Below are 19,633 nucleotides of genomic sequence, written 5' to 3'. Positions count from 1 at the left end.
ATCACTCCGTAGTTTAGTTATGGATTGAAAATTTAGGGTTAGGTTTCCGCCGAAATCATCTCGGACCAACTGAGTTGTTGAAATCGGTTCCACCGATTTGGCTAAGGCCATTGCACATGTGATTCTCGGTCTGACCGAGAATTGCAAATCGGTGTGACCGAGTTCAATTCTTTGTGAAACCCTAGTAGTCTTGGTGCCACCGAACTATGACTCGGTATGACCGAGTTCACTAGTTTAGGTTCCAAAAGCTGCTTCGGTATCATCGAGTTTTCAAATCGGTAGATCTGAAATGCTTTCTGTGGAAAACTAAAACTAAGTTTTTAACTCATTCTTTTGCCAAAACCTCTGTACTTTGTGATGCTCATCTACTCTACCTCATCTATAATCTATTCACAGGGTCTGCTGTCAGTGTTTGCATCATGTCAGATCAGAGTGACAGTCAGAACAAGTCTGAGGAGAAATTTCACATAAGTGAGGGCACTAGTCCCTCTACCAGCTATGATGATGGAAGCAGGAGTACACCCAGCAACTTGCCTAAGGCAGCCACCAGGGCAAGAAAGAAGAGAACCTCAGATTCTAAGGATGAGGACTATGTGGCTGTTGAGGAAGAGGCCACCTCAAATAGGAAAGTTCTGAAAAAGGAATATGGCATAGCTGCTGCCACTAAGACAGGAATGAAGACAACGATTCCTGCCAAGAGAGTTCCTATGTCAAAGGCCAGAACATCCACTCAAGAAACTTTGGGATATGCACCCAAAGAACAGGTTGTGGCAGAGAAGAAAAAGAAGGAAAGGGTCAAGAAGACCACTGCCAGAGTGCTTGGCAGATCATCAATTATGAGAGATGATGATGAAGATGAAGAGGATGCAGCACCAGCACCCAAAGCTCAAAATCTTATGGGAGATGCAATTAAGGCAGGGGCTGCTGCATCTAAGACCAAAAGTGCTCCTAAAACTGTTGCTCCAGCTCCAAAGCCAAAACCCAAGAGGAGCACGAGGAACATCCCTGCTGAGGAGAAGAACAAGGCCCCAGTGCCTCAAGCTGCTAAAGAAGAAGAGGAAGATGATTCTGTTGTTTTGAGGAAGTTGAAGCCCAAAATTCCAGATCACAATGATGCTCATCCAGTAGCAGAGAATATGAAAATCAGGAAGGATTCGGGATTGAGGCTATGGAGAGAGTCTGATCCATATGCCACCAGGAGAAGGAGTGTTGTGGACTACAGGTTCCATACAAAGGAACAACAGGACTTCTATGAGACAGTGTTGCTTGACAAGAAGCCTATATTCTGTGATATGAGATGGGTGGACTGTGAGTACATCAGGGAAAATGAAGAACACTATCCTGGTGTATATGATAGTTTCAAGGCATGTGGAGTTGATGAGTTTGTGGCTCAGAAGCTCACAAAGTGGAATGATGAGCTTATTATGCAGTTCTACTCCACAGCTCATTTCTACCCAGATGGAAGGATTCTCTGGATGTCTGAAGGTACTAGGTACCAGTCAACAATTGAAGAATGGGCAAAATTGATCAATGCTCCTAAGGAGAATGAAGATGACTTGGATGTCTATGCCAAGAAGAAGAAGGATCACAACACCATGGCACATATGTATAGAGAGATCCCAGATGCTGCTCTTGAGACACACAAATTTGGATCAGTACATTACCTTCTGTCAGGTTTGCCAACAATCAACTGGATCCTCAGGCACACTCTATTGCCAAAGTCAGGTGATCACAAGATGATCAGAGGCCATGCAATTAACCTGCTTCACATATTTGATGTGCCTCAAAAGTTCAAAGTCATGAGCCTAATTGTGGAAACCATAAAGAGAACAGCTGCAGCTCAGAAGAGAAGTTATGGGTATGCCCCATAGATCCAGGAGCTATTCAACTCCAAGATGGACACTGACACATATCTCTTGGACAAGGAACATATGCCCATCTACCCAAACTTTGAGGACAACACTGTGGTGATGGATGAGAATGAACCATCTTCTGTGCAAGCACAAGCAAAGAGGGAGAAGGCAAGGACTGAAAAGGATGCAAAGATGCCAACCATTGATGAGGCATCTCAATATCTTCTGAAGAGAAAGCAAGATCATCTTGGCTACTTGATTGCCTCCACTCTGAGGATTGAGAAGGGATTGGCCACCCTGACTCAAAACCAGGAGAGCTTGGAGAGGATCATGGAGAAAAAGTTCTATGATTTAGATGTGAAGGTCACTGAGACACAGTCAGTTGTTGAGCAACTTCAGGATGAAGTGCAGGAGAAGAAGGGCAAGTCTACCGCTGATGCTTTTGCTAGAGTGCCCAGAGGACAGAGATCTGCTGCAGTGCCAGTTACAGACACCAGAGCAACTTCATCTGCACTAGCTACAACTTCAGTGCCACCAGCTCCAGCACCCACTCCACCAGCTCCATCTACATCAACTGATGCCTTCGTCCTTAGAGTTTTATCTACACCACCACCTAAAGACCAAGCCTGAGAGTCTATCTAGCACTATGCATTTTTATGAACTTTTTGGTAACTTGTTGCCAAAGGGGGAGAAAATGTATAGATCATAGGCTTGGAGAGAGAGTGTTGCTCTTTGTTCTCTCTTATTTTTTGTTTGGTGGTTGAACTTTGTTATTTGCTTGTTTGAGATACTTTATGCTTTTGTGTGATACTTGGATGATCATGTGTTTGATCATATGCTACCTTAATGATTATTGGATGACATTATCCTTTTATATCCCCATATGATCATTCACTTTGCTTGGTGATGAGTTCATGTATTTAATTATTATCATTTTGAGCGCTCCACCAAGATGTATGTGACATGGAAGAGTAACCCATGATCCTAACTCATTGTGCATTTGCTGTCCAAAGCAAATCTTAAACTATGCACACATTTAGGGGGAGCTCTTGCTTTTCACATACTTCTCAAAGCGACAATGTTTTTCACTCTTATTATCATTTGTCGAAGGTTTGATCTATATGTTGTCATCAATTACCAAAAACGGGGAGATTGAAAGTGCAACTATCCCTAGGTGGTTTTGGTAATTCCTAACAACATATAGCTCATTGAGCTAATGCTATTTCAAGATTAATATTTCAGGAAAGCTCAATGATTGGCATGGCATGGATGAGAAAAGTGGACCCCTCAAAATGCTAAGGACAAAAGGATTGGCTCAAGCTCAAAGCTCAAGACTCTACGTTTTCTATTTTAGTGATCCAAGATCACATTGAGTCTATAGGAAAAGCCAATACTATCAAGAAGGGATGAGGTGTTGCTTAATGAGGCTCTTGCTCAAAATGCTTAGTGATATGCTCCAAAGCCCTTAACTACTTTCTCACATCCACATATGACCTAAACCAAAAGTCAAACTCGGCCCCACCGATTCTTTCTATCCGGCGCCACCGAGTTCAGATGTCATAGCCACTGCCACAAACCCTAGGCAAATCGGTCTCACCGATAGGGATCTCGGTCTCACCGAGATGGGATTATAATCTCTATGTTTCCCTTCGTAACGTTTCGGTCCCACCGAGATGAGCGATCGGTCCCACTGAGATTGCAATGTAAACTCTCTGTTTCCCTTTCGTAACATTTCAGTCTCATCGAAATGAGCGAATCGGTCCCACCGAGTTTACCTGACCAACTCTCTAGTTAGCTTATTACCAAATTCGGTCTCACCGAGTTTGTGTAATCGGTCTCACCAAGATTACGTTATGCCCTAACCCTAAGCATATCGGTCCTACCGAGTTGCATGTCGGTCCCACCGAAAATCCTAACGGTCACTAGATTTGCTGAATCGGTCCGACCGAGTTTACCAATTCGGTCCCACCGAGATTGGCAAGTTGTGTGTATCGGTTAGATTTTGTGTGGAGGCTATATATACCCCTCTGCATCCTCTTCATTCATGGAGAGAGCCATCAGAACAAACCTACACTTCCAACTTACCTTTTCTGAGAGAGAACCACCTACACTTGTGTTGAGGCCAAGATATTCCATTCCTACCATATGAATCTTGATCTCTAGCCTTCCCCAAGTTGCTTTCCACTCAAATATTCTTTCCACCAAATCCATATCTTGTGAGAGAGAGTTGAGTGTAGGGGAGACTATCATTTGAAGCACAAGAGCAAGGAGTTCATCATCTACACACCATTTGTTACTTCTTGGAGAGTGGTGTCTCCTATATTGGCTAGGTGTCACTTGGGAGCCTCCGACAAGATTGTGGAGTTGAACCAACGAGTTTGTAAGGGCAAGGAGATCGCCTACTTCGTGAAGATCTACCGCTAGTGAGGCAAGTCCTTCATGGGCGAAGGCCATGGTGGGATAGACAAGGTTGCTTCTTCGTGGACCCTTCGTGGGTGGAGCCCTCCATGGACTCGCGCAACCGTTACCCTTCGTGGGTTGAAGTCTCCATCAACGTGGATGTACGATAGCAACACCTATCAGAACCACGACAAAAACATCGGTGTCTCCTATTGCGTTTGAATCCTCCAAACCCTTCCCTTTACATTCTTGCAAGTTGCATGCTTTACTTTCCGCTGCTCATATACTCTTTGCATGCTTGGTTGAATTGTGTTAAGATTGCTTGACTTGTCCAAAGTTGCTAAAATCTGCCAAGCTAAAATTGGGAAAAGGATAAGTTTTATTTGGTCAAGTAGTCTAATCACCCCCCTCTAGACATACTTTCGATCCTACAGAACCCCTTGGGCTCAAGGGTGGCGCGCTCCACTGGCGTCAGGCATGTTGCCCCGGCAAGGATCTTGCCGAGGCTGCGGAAGCCACCCCGGCAAGGGTCTTGCCGGGGGAGTCCACCTCGCCCTCTTGCTCTCTTTGCGCCTCTGGTCTTGGCGTTGCTTTGGTCATCTTGTGCTCCGGCTTCCCTCCTCTGCCCTGCTTAGTGTGGCCGTGGGCGCGGCTCTGACTACCCGTGCACAAGTAAAGGGGTACAAAAGGAGAGCCCCTACTTTTGTACACTGACAGGAGCCACCGGGCCTGGGCCACACATAAGCATGACGTGTTGTTGGGCTAGGCCCAGAACGGTGTGCGGGAAGGTGGGGCGGATTTTTACCGCAGTAACTTCTCCGTCTGCTGCGCTTCCCCATGACCCGCGTTGAACATGCGACGTGGGGGGTCATGCGTGACGTGGGGGTCATGCGTGGGACGGTTTCCGCACACATGCGTCACATCGTGGTAAAGAGGCGGCTCGCGCCTTCCCCGTAAAAAAGACTAACCGCGGGCGCGCTGCTCATTTACCCCTTATGCCTTCTCCAATCTCGGAACCGTCGTCTCATCCGTCTTCCTCCTCAAGCGCTTGCTCTCGCTCGCCGCCGCCGCGTTTTCACTGCCCCTTCTCCTCCACCTATCGCAGCCGCCATGGCACCCAAAACCAGCAAAGGCAAAGGAGTGGCCAGGGATGCCGGGGGGGACGGAGCCGCCGGAGAGCGAGTCGGCGGCCCGGCAGACGCAACTCGCCTACTTTCCCTCAACGGTCGATGCGGTCCACCTCAGAGACAAATTCAGGCCCCTTTGGGGGTGCAAGATGGGGGGAGAGTCGACGGGGCATCCGGCCACGCGCGTCATCCCCGCCGATTGCGCCAAGGCTGCCCGCAATCGGTACCCATTCTTCGTCGACTACTTTTCCTGCGGCCTCTGCCCCCCTTTCTCTGATTTCTTCAATGACATCATGCACACCTACGGCTTCCACATACTGGATTTCACTCCAAATGTCGTGGCGTGCATGGCTCTTTTTGCCCATCTCTGTGAGGGCTTCGCCGGAGTGCTTCCCAGCACGGCGCTCTTCCGCCACTACTTTTATCCTCGAATCCAGAAGGGAGGCGCCATCTTCGGTTGTGGCACTTGGATCCCAAGGCCCCTTGAGAAGGGGACATATCCAGAGGGCGCTCAGAAGGAGAGGTGGGAGGAGTGGCGGAGCCGGTGGTGCTGGATTGAGGAGAAGGACCCACGGGAATTTTACCAAGTTCGCCAGACGCCTCCGGTTCACAGAGATGACTGGGGCAATGTCGCCCAGGACAGGAGGCTCACGATCGCAACCACCAGGAGAGCCCCTACTTTTGTACACTGACAGGAGCCACCGGGCCTGGGCCACACATAAGCGTGACGTGTTGTTGGGCTAGGCCCAGAACGGTGTGCGGGAAGGTGGGGCCGATTTTTACCGCAGTAACTTCTCCGTCTGCTGCGCTTCCTCATGACCCGTGTTGAACACGCGACGTGGGGGGGGGGTCATGCGTGACTTGGGGGTCATGCGTGGGACGGTTTCCGCACACATGCGTCACATCATCGTAAAGAGGCGGCTCGCGCCTTCCCCGCAAAAAAGAGTAACCGCGGGCGCGCTGCTCATTTACCCCTTGTGCCTTCTCCAATCTCGGAACCGCCGTCTCATCCGTCTTCCTCCTCAAGCCCTTGCTCTTGCTCGCCGCCGCCGCGTTTTCGCTGCCCCTTCTCCTCCACCTCTCGCAGCCGCCATGGCACCCAAAACCAGCAAAGGCAAAGGAGTGGCCAAGGATGCCGGGGGGGACGGAGCCACCGGAGAGCGAGTCGGCGGCCCGGCAGACGCAACTCACCTAATTTCCCTCGACGGTCGACGCGGTCCACCTCTGAGACAAATTCAGGCCCCTTTGGGGGTGCAAGATGGGGGGGGAGTCGACGGGGCATCCGGCCACGCGCGTCATCCCCGCCGATTGCGCCAAGGGTGCCCGCAATCGGTACCCATTCTTCGTCGACTACTTTTCCTGCAGCCTCTGCCCCCCTTTCTCTGATTTGTTCAATGACATCATGCACACCTACGGCTTCCACATACTGGATTTCACTCCAAATGTCATGGCGTGCATGGCTCTTTTTGCCCATCTCTGTGAGGGCTTCGCCGGAGTGCTTCCCAGCACGACGCTCTTCCGCCACTACTTTTATCCTCGAATCCAGAAGGGAGGCGCCATCTTCGGTTGTGTCACTTGGATCCCAAGGCCCCTTGAGAAGGGGACATATCCAGAGGGCGCTCAGAAGGAGAGGTGGGAGGAGTGGCGGAGCCGGTGGTGCTGGATTGAGGAGAAGGACCCACGGGAATTTTGCCAAGTTCGCCAGACGCCGCCGGTTCGCAGAGATGACTGGGGCAATGTCGCCCAGGACAGGAGGCTCACGGTCGCAACCACCAGGATCCACTGCCTCGCCGCTGCCGGGCTCACCCTGGAGATGATTGGGGCAGATTTCATCCGCCGCCGAATCGCTCCACTACACAACAAGGGGAGGCCAGCCTGGCTTTTTAGCAATGCGGCTGATATCATGAGAGTTCGCCCCGGCCTGAACCACAACTTCACGGTGATGGGGCACACCCATTTCTGCCAGCGGGTGTTTAGCTCGACATGAGTCGCGATGGCAGGGCCGAGAGGGCCGGCAAGGCCGCAAAGGCCGGCAAGGTCGCCAAGGGGCCCTTATTCGGGTTGCCCGCAGGGGTGGTCCCGCTGAGCAACAACTCTCGCCAAACCGACATCATCACCATGATGCCGGACTTCAATGTGCGCGGCCTTGACCCGAATTGGGCCGAGACGGAGGAGGATCAGGTGTAGGAGTTCTTCGACACCTTGGTGGAGAAGTACGTCCGCGAGGAGCCGCTGCTCATCCAGGATACCACCCAGGCGGAGCTGGACTACATCGCCGCCAGGGTGGTGAAGGCGGAGCTCGCCAAGGAGGCCAACATCGCTGGCGGCGTGGAGGACGAGGCCGCGACGGCCGTGGAGGAGAAGGAGCTCGCCCAGTGGGCGGAATCCGCTGGGGAGGCCAGCAGCGCCGGCACTGGGGCCCCTCTCATCGAAGATGACGTCGATGAGTCGTCCGAGGAGGAGGCCGAGGCTGTCATCCCCCCGCCTACGGGGAAGAGGCGTGTCCTCCGTCAGGCTAGCTCGGGCGAGCTGGTTCGGCCCAGCAGGGCCGGACCACAGCAACAACTTCCAGAGGCGCCCATGCGTCAGACGAGGGTCGCAATGGCGGGGAAGGCGGTGAAGGTTGCGGTGGTGAAGAAGAAAGCGGCTGCCCCTTCTCCGTCCAAGCGTCCTCGAACTCCACCTGCTTCCCCTCCTCCCGCAGGTGACGACACAGAGGTCTTCTTCGACCTCGGGTCTCTCAGCCCAAGGAGGAAGAGGAAGGCAGCGGAAGAAGAGGCGGAGGATGAGTAAGTGTCTCGTCTTTTGTCATCTCCGTCCCCTCAGACCGTGCCGCTTTTCTTGACTTGTCGTCATCTTTGCAGGGATAGGGAGACGCTGGCCCAGAGGGTGGCGAAGAGGGCCAAGGCCCCGACGGGCACCTCGAGTATGCCACTGGTGGTGGTGGAGAGTAGCCCCCGGCGCAGCCCCTAGCGTGCGTTCATCACTCGCTCCTCATCGATGTGTGCTGAGGCACGATTTCTTGGTTTTGACCTTGCCGTGGTTGTAGGAGGAGAACGGCAGCAGGAGGAGCCACTGATGGCCACTCTTGACACGTCTCCCCCATCAACCACGCCGCCTCGAGGGGCGTCCCCGGCAAGGGCGCCAAGCACCGATCCCGTGCGCACGTAGGAGGAGGGGGAGGAGGCACCGGCGGCTCCGTTCCGGCACGAAATGTTGGTGGGGAGGGGGCCACTTTGTCGCAGCTTGGCATAGGTGAGTTGTTTGCCTCCCGTTCCCGCTCGTTTTTCTTCTTTCAAATTTTGATCTTGACTTCGCCTCATTTTCCTTCTCGGTACCCAGATCCTTCCTCGGCGGACCGGGAGGACGTGGACACCGTCATCGGAGAGGTCGCCAGAGAGGCCGCAGCCGAGGCCGACGAGATCGCCGCTGAGGAGGCCGCCAAGGACGTTGCTAAGGACGCCGCTGAGGGGCCTGCCGGGGAGGTCGGCGAGGCCGCTGCCGAGGAGGCCGGCAAGGAGCCTACCGGGGAGGCCAGCAAGGCCGCTGCCGAGGAGGAAGAGGTGGTCGACGACCAGCCTTCCTCCTCCGCTGCTTCTGGCTCAGGAAAATATCTGAAGGTGGGCGATGACTTGTTCGTCCACCTCCCATGGACGGCGAGCACCAGGGCGCCCGCCGAGGGGGAGGTGTTCGACGACGAGGTGCTTTCTGCCGCCGGGCTTGAGGTTGTTGACGGACCGAGCGTCGGTGGCAGCGGTTCACAGGAAGAGCGGCTCCTATAGAGCATGAGCGCCAGCTTCCACAAGTTTCACGCGCTCCACCATGCCCGCCTGGACAAGGCCAAGTCTAGGATGGCAGAAGTGGACAAGGCGGAGGTGGACCTCGAAGGGCGTGTCACCGAGGCGCAGGCTTGGTTCCGCCAGGCCTATGAGGAACTAAAGACCGCCCTGGATCAGCTGGCTGAGCGCAAGCTGGAGCTTGTCATGAAGCAGGCCGATGTCAAGAAGGCCCAGGAGGCGGCGAGTCGACAGGCCGCCGAGGACGAGGCCGCTCGGCGTCAGCACCAGGTCGAGCTGAACTCCCGGGAGGAGGACATTGCCGCTCGCTAGGAGAAACTAGCCATGACACTCCACGGCAAGGACGAGGAGGTCAAGCAGCTTGTCGTGCAGCGGACCCAGGAGCTGGAGCGGAGGCACGAGGAGGCCCTCAATGCTTAAGCCCAGGTCCACACCGGCAGGTTGAACAAGCTAGAGGTGGAGTGGGACAGGCTGACGAAGCAGATCCAGGAGCTGATGAGGGAGAGGGAAGCGGCCAAGGGCGCCTTGGCTGACGCGCAGGTCGCAGTCCTTGACAAGGCCGAGCTCCTCTCCATAGCCAACGAGTCCATCAAGGACCTAAAGCTGAAGCTAGAGGGTCTTGAGGGGATGCTCTCCAAGGTAAGGTCCCGGGAGGAGACCCTGACCAAGGATCTGGAGGAGGAGAGGCAGCTACAGAAGAATGACGCTGCCAGCCACGCGGAGTTTGTGGCGGGCAATAAGCTTTGGATCAGCCGCCTCGCCGATGTCGCCGGCAGGATCACCACACAGATGGCTACCATGGGGATGTCCAACGTGAGGTACGTCCCAGAGCCGAATGTGAGTCCTAATGCCAGGCTGACTTTGTTCTTCGAGGCTTTTCTCGGGGCCCTAGAGCGGCTCCGCTCCAACAGGGCGACCTCTCTGGCCGAAGAGGTCTGGAGGCTTTTCCGGGGTGCCATGACCAAGGTCCTCACCAAGATGGCGTACTGTAACCCTGACCTCGACTTCGAAGCGCTGGATAGCTTGCCAGACGACATGGACCCCACGCCGCTCGAGGAGCACATCGAGCCCGTCATCAGCCGCATCAACGGAGTTCGGAGGGTAGAAGGCCAACGTCAGGACTAGGCACCCTGTTTCTTAGTTAGAACCGCATCAACAAATGATGTAATATAACCATGTAGTACTTTCGAAATGATGCATGTTATTTTCTCGTTTGATCTCCCTTTGTATGTCCACCCTGCGTTAATCGGGTAGGTTTGCCGGTGCGGAAACCCAGGCGGCGCCTTGAGGACAGATCCTCAATGGCCTGCCGGGTATGCTTGCTGCCGAGCAAACCACCCCCTGCCTTGACGCGACCGCTCGAGCTGTCGAGCAGACTCGAGACAGAACGGGAGTGTTGCCAACCGCAGAAGGTCACCTTGCTGTTCTCGACGCAGCCGCTCGAACTATTGAGGGGACTCGAAATAGAACGAGGGCATTGCCAATAGTGGTAGGGCCCCATTGTGTGCAGGTTTTCCATACATAGGGAAAGATCGTCAAGGACGATAACCTTATATATAAAAAGGAATTACTCAAAGTTTTGCTTTTCTGCCGCTGCGTGAGCTTTCGCCGCGTCCACCGAGGACGCCATTTGTTCGGTCGTCTTCTTGCTTGAAGTGATGACCATGATGAAGCCGTTGCTTCAACCAGACCGGATTCTCACAACTGCACACCCCCTACCTGGCGCGTAAGAGATGTCGGTGGTTAATGACACCTATGGGGTCACTGGGATCCCTTCTACGATTGGCGGGTGCGGGGTTGTGCAAAGAGCGGGTCCGGCGGTCAGCACACAAATCGTTTACCCAGGTTCAGGCCGCGGAGACACGTAAAACCCTAGTCCTGCTTTGATGTATATTTGGGTGTTCTTGTGTTCTTGAACTAGCTGCGGTGGCTCTCTAGTCCAAAAGATCCAAATCCCCCTCCAGTACGCCTCGGGCCTCCTTTTATAGACAAAAAGGGGTCGCAACAGTGGCACACATGAGGTGGAAAGGTGTACAGAGGCTGAGTCTATCCCCTGGCATCGTCCGAGAAACGCATTTAATGTGCTGCCGACGTGCCCCTCTTGCTTTATTGGGGACGGCAAAGAAGCTCGTCCCAGCTGTCGTCGCCTCGCCTGGCTCCGACGCGCGTCCAAGCTGACGAGGCGTTGTAGCACCATGTTGGCTGGCTACTGGGTTGGCGCGGTGGTGGAGCCTTCACGAAGATCTGCATGCCACCACGCAGGTGCTTGCTGAGTTGGTGTAGAGGCCGCGTGCTGCCACGCAGATGCCTGCCTAGCTGGTCGAGCTGGTAGCTGTATGGGAGCAGTGGTGGATTCTTTGGCAGACGCGGGCCTGGCTGCGGCCCCGCAGGCGTCCTCGGCAAGAATCTTGCCGAGGGCCCGACAAGGGTCTCGCTGCGGCACGCGGTCGTCCCCGGCAAGTATCTTGCCGGGGGTCTCATGGATTTCCTTGGCAAGGGTCTCACCAAGGATCGTCGTCTTCTGGTTCTCATCTGATCTTGTGTATCTATGATCTCTACAAAGATCTGCATGCCACCACGGAGGTGCCTCCCGAGCCTTGGTTCCAATATGGTTGATGGTGTTGGAACCCCTTGGGCTCAAGGGTGGCGCGCTCCGCTGGCGTCAGGCAAGTTGCCCCGACAAAGATCTTGCCGAGGCTGCGGAAGCCACCCCGGCAAGTGTGTTGCCGGGGGAGTCCACCTCGCCCTCTTGCTCTTTTTGCGCCTCTGGTATTGGCGTTGATTTGGTCGTCTTGTGCTTCGGCTTCCCTCCTCTGCCCTGCTTAGTGTGGCCGTGGGCATGGCTCTGACTGCCCGTGCACAAGTAAAGGGGTGCAAAAGGAGAGGCCCTACTTTTGTACACCAACATCCTATCTATATCATAAAAATACCAAAAATATTTATCTTATTATTATTATCTCTATCAGATCTCACTCTCGTAAGTGACCGTGAAGGGATTGACAACTCCTTTATCGCATTAGTTGCGATGTTCTTATTTGTTTGTGTAGGTACGAGGGACTTGCGTGTAGTCTCCTACTGGATTAATACCTTGGTTCTCTAAAAATGAGGGAAATACTTACGCTACTTTGCTGCATCACCATTTCCTCTTAAAGGGAAAACCAACACAGTGCTCAAGAGGTAGCAAGAAGGATTTCTGGCGTCGTTGCCAGGGAGATCTATGCACAAGTCAAGACATACTAAGTACCCATCACAAACTCTTATCCCTCACATTACATTATTTGCCATTTGCCTCTCGTTTTCCTCTCTCCCACTTCACCCTTACCGTTTTATTTACCCTCTTTTCCACTCACCTCTTTTTCGCGTGCTTCTTGTGTCCCGTGTGCCGTCATGGCTAGTCCTTTATATGCCCCTTTGTCTCCCGAGTTTGAATTTCTTCACTTCAAACAAAGACAAGGAGAAAATTTAAAAGATGAATTTTAGAATTTTATCGTAATTGCACCCTAGAGGTGAATTTTAGAATTTTACTTCGCAATTTTTATGTTGGGCTAAATATGTCGCATAGACAACTCTTGGATTGCTTTTCCAAAGGGAATTTTATCGAAATTGATCCTAGTATTGCTCATGAAATCATAGAGGGAATAGTGGGAGCACTGCCTCAACAAAAGGGGTCACATCATACCCAGGAAGAGACAAGTTTTTGAAAAGATTTGCGAAGTAACGAAAATTTTACAAAAGTCTCTTGAACCTCTTAAGAGTGTTAGCGGAAACCTTCACCGCATGAATATGTTGATTACTCTTTGCAATAAGTGGTTGGATTCTTTAGATCTAAAAATTTCCGAATATGAAGGAAAACGTAAAGAACCTCCCGGATTTGAGCATGACTCTGCTAAAAAAATCTCTCCCTAATAATCTTTACCTAATAATAAAGTAAATTGAGTTTCTTTCGTCCGTCATGACATTTTTCAGTAAAGTCCCTCTATTTCAGAGAATTCAACCCGTAATCCCATTTTAAGTGAAAACGAATCGTTATTTTCGTATTTTACACAAAAGTCCCCGTCTTTTCTTGAAATCAACCCGCCATCCGGTTTAAGTCACACCAGAACCGTTATTTTACATTTTTTGAAACCCCCCCTGATGTTTTAGGTAATTTATCCGTGGATCATATTTAAGTCAAACAAATGCTTTTTAAAATCATCCATATCTTTTAAACCGTAACTCCGATTTGAACATGTTATATATGAAATTTTAATAGAAAAATATGTAGAATATGAATATGAGATTATTTTTACCTGCTAAGTAATTTTAAATATTTTTTTGGAATATATTTGAGTCAGGCCAAATGATTTTCTAAATTATCTGTATCTTTCAAACCGTAACTTCGGTTTTAACATATTATATATGAAATTTTATTAGAAAAATGTGTGGAATCTAAATATGATGTTAATTTTACCTGTTAAATATTTTTCAAATATTGTTATGGAAGAAAACTTATAATTTATAGCGCAAGATCCATTGTTTCATATCGGCGGCGATCCATATTGCAAATAAACACCCCGCTATAACCATATAGGGAAAAGAAAACATCGATGACTACACATGCATACCTCTAAAAAATGTCGCAGGGGAAAACAACAGATTTCTCATCGCGAGAGTGAGAGAAAGCGAGAGAGAGAGAGAGGGAGAGAGAGGGGAGAGGGAGGGGAGAGGGAGGAGAGGGGGAGAGAGAGACGTCTTAGGATTAACCATATTCAACACACATTTTTTGTTATTTTGTGTGAACACCGAGGCCATCGCCGGCGAGGGTGAAAAGGAGGATAAGCGGCAACACAAATATGACGCCTCGCAAAAATAAAGGAGATGGACCTATTGTGGTCTTGAGTGATGGTTGTTGAGTTAAGAGCGTGTGTTATGTTTTCTCTCCTGTTGCAACGCACGGGATCTTTTGCTAGTAAAGCATAAATTGAATTTGTCGAGTTCATCATCACAATACGCTTTCTTCTTATGTCATAATATACTTTTACGATTTGTATAAACAAAATCATAATATAAACGAGGTGGTACTAATAGCAAATAGCATAATAGCATGTTCGTCCGTCTGACCGACCGTTTTGCCTTCATATCCACGCTCCCGATAGTCGCTCGCCCCGCCGCTGCCTGTGCCTTCACGCGTCGCCGCCGCCCCTTCACGGCCTCGCTCGCCTTCACGCCTCGCCGCCGCCCCTTCACGCCGGCGGCCAAGCAGCAGCAGCACGCCCCCGATGGCCGAGCTACAACAGCACCACACCGAGCGACAGCAGCAGTAGCACGCCCCCGACTGCCCACTCTGACGCCTCCCCCTTCACGCCGCTCGGCCCGCCCTACCGCACTGGTCGCTCGGCCCAGAACCAATCCCCTCCACATCTGTGCCTCCACTCTCCTCCATCGACAGGTCCGCTAACCGCTCCTCCCATCCTCCCAGGCTTTCCTCGACGCCGCCCCACAGCCGCGCTCCCACACCGTCCGCTGCAACACCATGCCGTGCACCGGCGCCGCCGTTCCGCCTGCAACACCTTGCCGTGCCTCACACTGGAGCCACCGTCCCGCCCACAACTCCTCACCTTGTGGCGGCGCCGCGCATGCCCTGCACCGGCGCCTCTCCGTCGTCCGACCGTCTCACGAGGCCATGCGACTCGCGTGCTCGAGGGAGGCGAGGCGAAGTGGTCATGGGTCTTTGAAGCCACTACGTGTTTACAGTTTCAGTCATTGCACATGGTACTATTCATTCACCCTGCACGAGGTACAACCACGCCATGGATCTGCTTAGTTCTTTTCTTTTATCTACTCTATCCCGCTAATCCCACTCCTAACCCTCCTCCGTCCTCTTTTTCCTGCAGAGCAGCCGAGCCTCAACAAACCCTAGGCAAGAAAAGACTTCCACCGAAAGGCATGAACAGTTCTTTCTAAACATCCCTATCATTTCCTTTGTATCTTCAGAATCCATCTTAATCAATTTTACAGAGAGCAATTCATCTTTGGCTCACCACTGAAGAAATTTGTAGCACCTGATTTGTGTAGCATGATTTATTTTTCAGCGACTTTCAAGTGAGATCCCTGTCCATCTTTCAGACATCTACTAGAATCAAATTCAGAAAATCCCTTCTTAAGAATAGAAGATTTGTCTTCACGTTTAGTTTGGGTTCTTCACCAGGACAAACTAGCAAATATAACCATCTATTTTTACTGCTTTATAATTGTCGTGATGCGTGGAGTAAGTACTAACAGACTTCTGCATGTCTATATTTGACATGGATTATATATATACACAATGTGACTATACATGATTTAGCTAAGATATTTTTCATACCAGATACTGAAGGTTAAAAGTACCCTTCTTCCAAACTAATTAATTGTAGAGTGCTTTTTATATGCAACTACCAATTGTTATTTTCCTCCTTTGCCTTTACCCAATGACACCATGCATTCTTCATAGGATGAGGCCATGGGCATTGTCAAAATCCCAAGTAGGCCATGCTTGACGCCATGTTCAATGAGCTGGACCTTCCACAACCACTGTCCACTTTTACCCATCAGTATCCTGACTGATGAACAATGGAAAAGTATATGTCTAGCAACGCTTTAAAACATGTACGCACGGATGAGAACCAAGATTTAGCTGAAGCACTAAAGTAGAAAATACTCCCTCCGTTCCGAATTACTTGTCGCAGGTATGAATGTATCTAGATGTATTTTAGTTCTAGATACATCCATTTCTGCGACAAGTAATTTGGAACGGAGGGAGTACAAGGCAGAAGTGAAGGGTGTATGGGGTGAGAAAGAGAAGGGAAAAAGAAAGCATTCTCAGTTTAGAAAAAAGAGGTCATGACATGTTTTTAATGGTCCAAAAACATACAGTATAGATGATACTATGGTTTATATCACTGCAATATTTGTTGATGCCAAACACCCTAAAATATTTAATGCTATACTATACATGTACATTGCTCTTAAGTCATATATAGGTTAATACTGAAATCTTTATTTTATTTTTAAGAAACTAATTGGTGATGCTTTGTACATAATAGTCAGGACCTGGTTCACATGACTATGCTCCGTGCCTAAATGATCTTCACCACTCTCTCTGTGCCCTTCTATGTATTGTTTATCATTTGTACTTTTATATCTACAAATGAGTAAGAAACAAATGGATGTGCCTCTGTTTGAATCAAGAGAATGTTCCCTGTTTAAGGACCTAACAAACACAATTATGGATTGTAGTACAAATATGACACATAATCCAATGGACGATCCTAAAAGGAAAAGTGTTCAGTCATGATATGCAGGAATATTGGATTAGAATAAAGCAGAATACAATGTGAAGCATCATATATCTTGATCACAAAAGAGAGTTACAGCTCTCGACTGTCTTAACCAGGGCCAATTATCACAAACATGTGTTTCTCTATTAGACTGTGCTATGGTTAATCTCTGTACAACAATTCTCATATCTAACATCATGTGTTTCTAACTGCAGCTTTTGGTCAGGCCCCACTTGTTTCTAGCTATCCGAGGTTCCAATTAAATGCAAGAGCATCTGCAATGCTTATTTGTCGCATTCATTCAGTATCTATTAACTCTTCTTTCCGATGACAACAATGTAGCATAAACTCGCCGAAAATGAGCCACTCCCTCCTGATGCCCCCTCATGGTGCCAGAGAAACTCTCAGGTCAGAAAAAACTCTAATAATTGCTGAAGCATTTATCTTTTCAAGCTATAACAAGAGTTTGGCAACAAGGCTGCCTTGCAATAATAACCTCATCTGTATTATTTTCTGGAGATGTTATATTGCCTGACCATGAATTTGGCTTGAAATGCTCCTAATGAGGCTTCAAAGTTCTGGGAAGTGTGGTAAGACCCACTCTCACATTTAGGTTTATTCGCCATTAAACTTCTGTAAAGGGGGTTACCAAACCACCTTACACACCGTACCACAAAATTGTGTTTCCACTGACAGTTGAAATGCATTTTTCTTAGATTTTAACCTTTGGCCAGAGGAACTTTATAAAACATGGCATGCTGATGAAAATGTCTTCTTAGAAAATGAATTTATACTTAGAAGTTGTGTCCTAATTTGCTCTAGCTGTAGAATTATTGAAGACGGGTTAAGAGTAGTGTCTTTTTAATTAACATGAATTATATAGCAGGATGGCTATGAACTGAAATTATGCCCTCTTGTTCACTAATTATCTATGGACCGAATATACTCTCCTGTAATACATTGGTCTTTCATATGTTGGTTGTGCACACATGACATTAACTTCTCCTTTGTTACTATATTTCATCAGTTTACTGGAAATCGAAATATCACTTGAAACTTCTATGCTTGTGGCACCTTTGATCTTTAGTTCATTGGTCTTTTATATCCTGGTGATGGAGGCGAATCCTCTTGAGCTGAAAGTCATAAATTATCCTTTTGAGTTGTTGCTTTCTGCAAGGTATTTTTGTCTCCACGAATGATCTAATCATGTCTCTGCAATTTTACCTCGATGCACTCATTCAACTAGAAGAAAGTTTCACTAATTGCAATTCATTCATTCTCCATGAGAGGAGTGACAAAGTGTACTAGCAATATGTATTATCGCATTGAAGTGGCATTGTGCAGCTTATTAACATAATTTTCGTTCTTGTCTGCATATAGTCTTTATTTTGTTTGCCTTGCTACTCTGAATTGGAGTGATGTTTGTTTATTAGTTTCTATGCAAACAAATGGATGATAGTACATCAAGTTTCTTAATATTTGTACCACGACTAATATTTGAACTTCTACTTTACCCAAAACCCTCAGAGGTGCAGCATGTGAGACTTGAAAAATGGTTTGGGATTTCAGAGTTCATCTATGCAGTGGTGTGGGTTGGCGGTGTCTGTTGTCTGCGGTGGTCAGAGCGATCTGTTGTGTGTGGGCTGCGGTGAGCTGCGACAAGTTGGCTGCGGCGAGGTCTGGTTGCTGCCGATGATGGCGCTGGCATGCCGCAAGCCAGAGCCGGGGCATGGCAGCGTGATGGTGTTGTGGTTGCGGCGGCATGGTTTGCGGGTGGCAGAGGATGCATTGGTTGGCAGCAGTCAATATACGATGCGGAGGTTCGGGGTGGTGTCCTTTTTGGCACCGATGATGGTGGTTTGCGGTGAAGTCAGAGTCGCTGGCTTGCGGAGGAGTGATGACGATGACACTTGTAGTCCGCCTCGACGGCGCTCCTCTTTCGACGGCATGTGTGTGTGTCTTGTGTGGATAGCCAGGTTGGCTGGTGGTGCCCCTTTGTGGGTTGTATTGGTTTCTAGTAATTAACCGGGCAATTCTCTTCTTTATTAATGAGATGAGGCAAAGCTATTGCCTTAGTTAAAAAAATTATTTTCACAATTGTTAAACATCTCTAATTTTCTATTGTCTAACTTATATGTTTATTTATTTTATTGTTATATATTTTATTTCTAGGACAAATGATAAAAACACACACGATAATACATGTGTTACACGTGCAAGCTTACTATGTAGTATGTAAGACATAGAAGGAACCCAGTTTCATAACAGCTCCAAAAACCTGTTGGGGCGGCCGATTATTTTTTGTTAAGCAAGTGTTACAAAATTATATTTCATTTCCTTTTTTGAAATTGCATCGTGCATCTTGATGAGTAACTTTAGTGATTTGGCTTTGCATAGATTTATACAAAGATTTGCTCACATTGAGCATCATGTGAGTGCTAATTATGCATTCAAAGGAAGTTCTTTTCTTGGAAAGCAAAGGCAGTAGATTTTGATCAAAACCCTATGATTCATTTTCTCAATTGCTTCTGCAATATATGAAAGTGGCATACATTTGATTGATAATCTGGTGAAAACTTTATAGAACAATGTCACATGTATATGTAAATCATATCATTTTATGTTTTTTATGGATCAGCATTGCATGTCAGCAGTTTCACACCAAAGGAAAGATAAGGGAGGCAGAAGCGGATTGTGCACAACGAGGTAAACTATTGGAGGTTATGAACCATAGAGAAGTTGGAATACAGTAGGTTTAACACCCAAATAAATAAAGAATGATTTCATTACAGTACCTTAAGTGGTGATTTGTTTTCTTATACTAACGGAGCTCATGAGATTTTCTGTTTAAGTTTTGTGTTGTGAAGTTTTCAAGTTTTGGTTAAACATTTGATGGACTTTGGAATAAGGAGTGGCAAGAGCCTAAGCTTGGGGATGCCTAAGGCACCCCAAGGTAAAATTCAAGGACAACCAAAAGCCTAAGCTTGGGGATGCCCCGGAAGGCATCCCCTCTTTCGTCTTCTTCTATCGGTAACTTTACTTGAGGCTATATTTTTATTCGCCACATGATATGTGTTTTGCTTGGAGCGTATTGTATGATTTGAGTCTTTTCTTTCTAGTTTACCAAAATCATCCTTGCTGTACACACCTTTTGGGAGAGA

The 19,633-nt window shown here is 48.9% G+C and overlaps 1 long non-coding RNA gene across 4 annotated transcripts; it reads left to right on the top strand.

The window, feature by feature from the left end:
• Positions 1 to 14,283: 14,283 nt before the first annotated feature.
• LOC125508552 (uncharacterized) lies at positions 14,284 to 18,560 on the top strand. Of its 4 annotated transcripts, none has more exons than XR_015604182.1 (3): positions 14,284 to 14,545; positions 14,636 to 14,953; positions 15,051 to 18,560. It is a non-coding gene; the product is annotated as an uncharacterized LOC125508552 (long non-coding RNA). The 4 variants fall into 4 exon arrangements; XR_015604180.1 differs by having other exon boundaries at positions 14,284 to 14,953; positions 15,051 to 15,100; positions 16,688 to 18,560; XR_015604181.1 differs by having other exon boundaries at positions 14,284 to 14,953; positions 15,051 to 17,649; positions 18,000 to 18,560.
• Positions 18,561 to 19,633: the final 1,073 nt, after the last annotated feature.

Source organism: Triticum urartu, chromosome 5A, assembly GCF_056163025.1.
Source record: "Triticum urartu cultivar PI428250 chromosome 5A, HENAU_Tu73, whole genome shotgun sequence".
Lineage (NCBI taxonomy): Eukaryota > Viridiplantae > Streptophyta > Magnoliopsida > Poales > Poaceae > Triticum > Triticum urartu.
The sequence above is the reverse complement of the archived record's forward strand: the minus strand, read 5'-3'. Positions and strand labels throughout refer to the sequence as shown.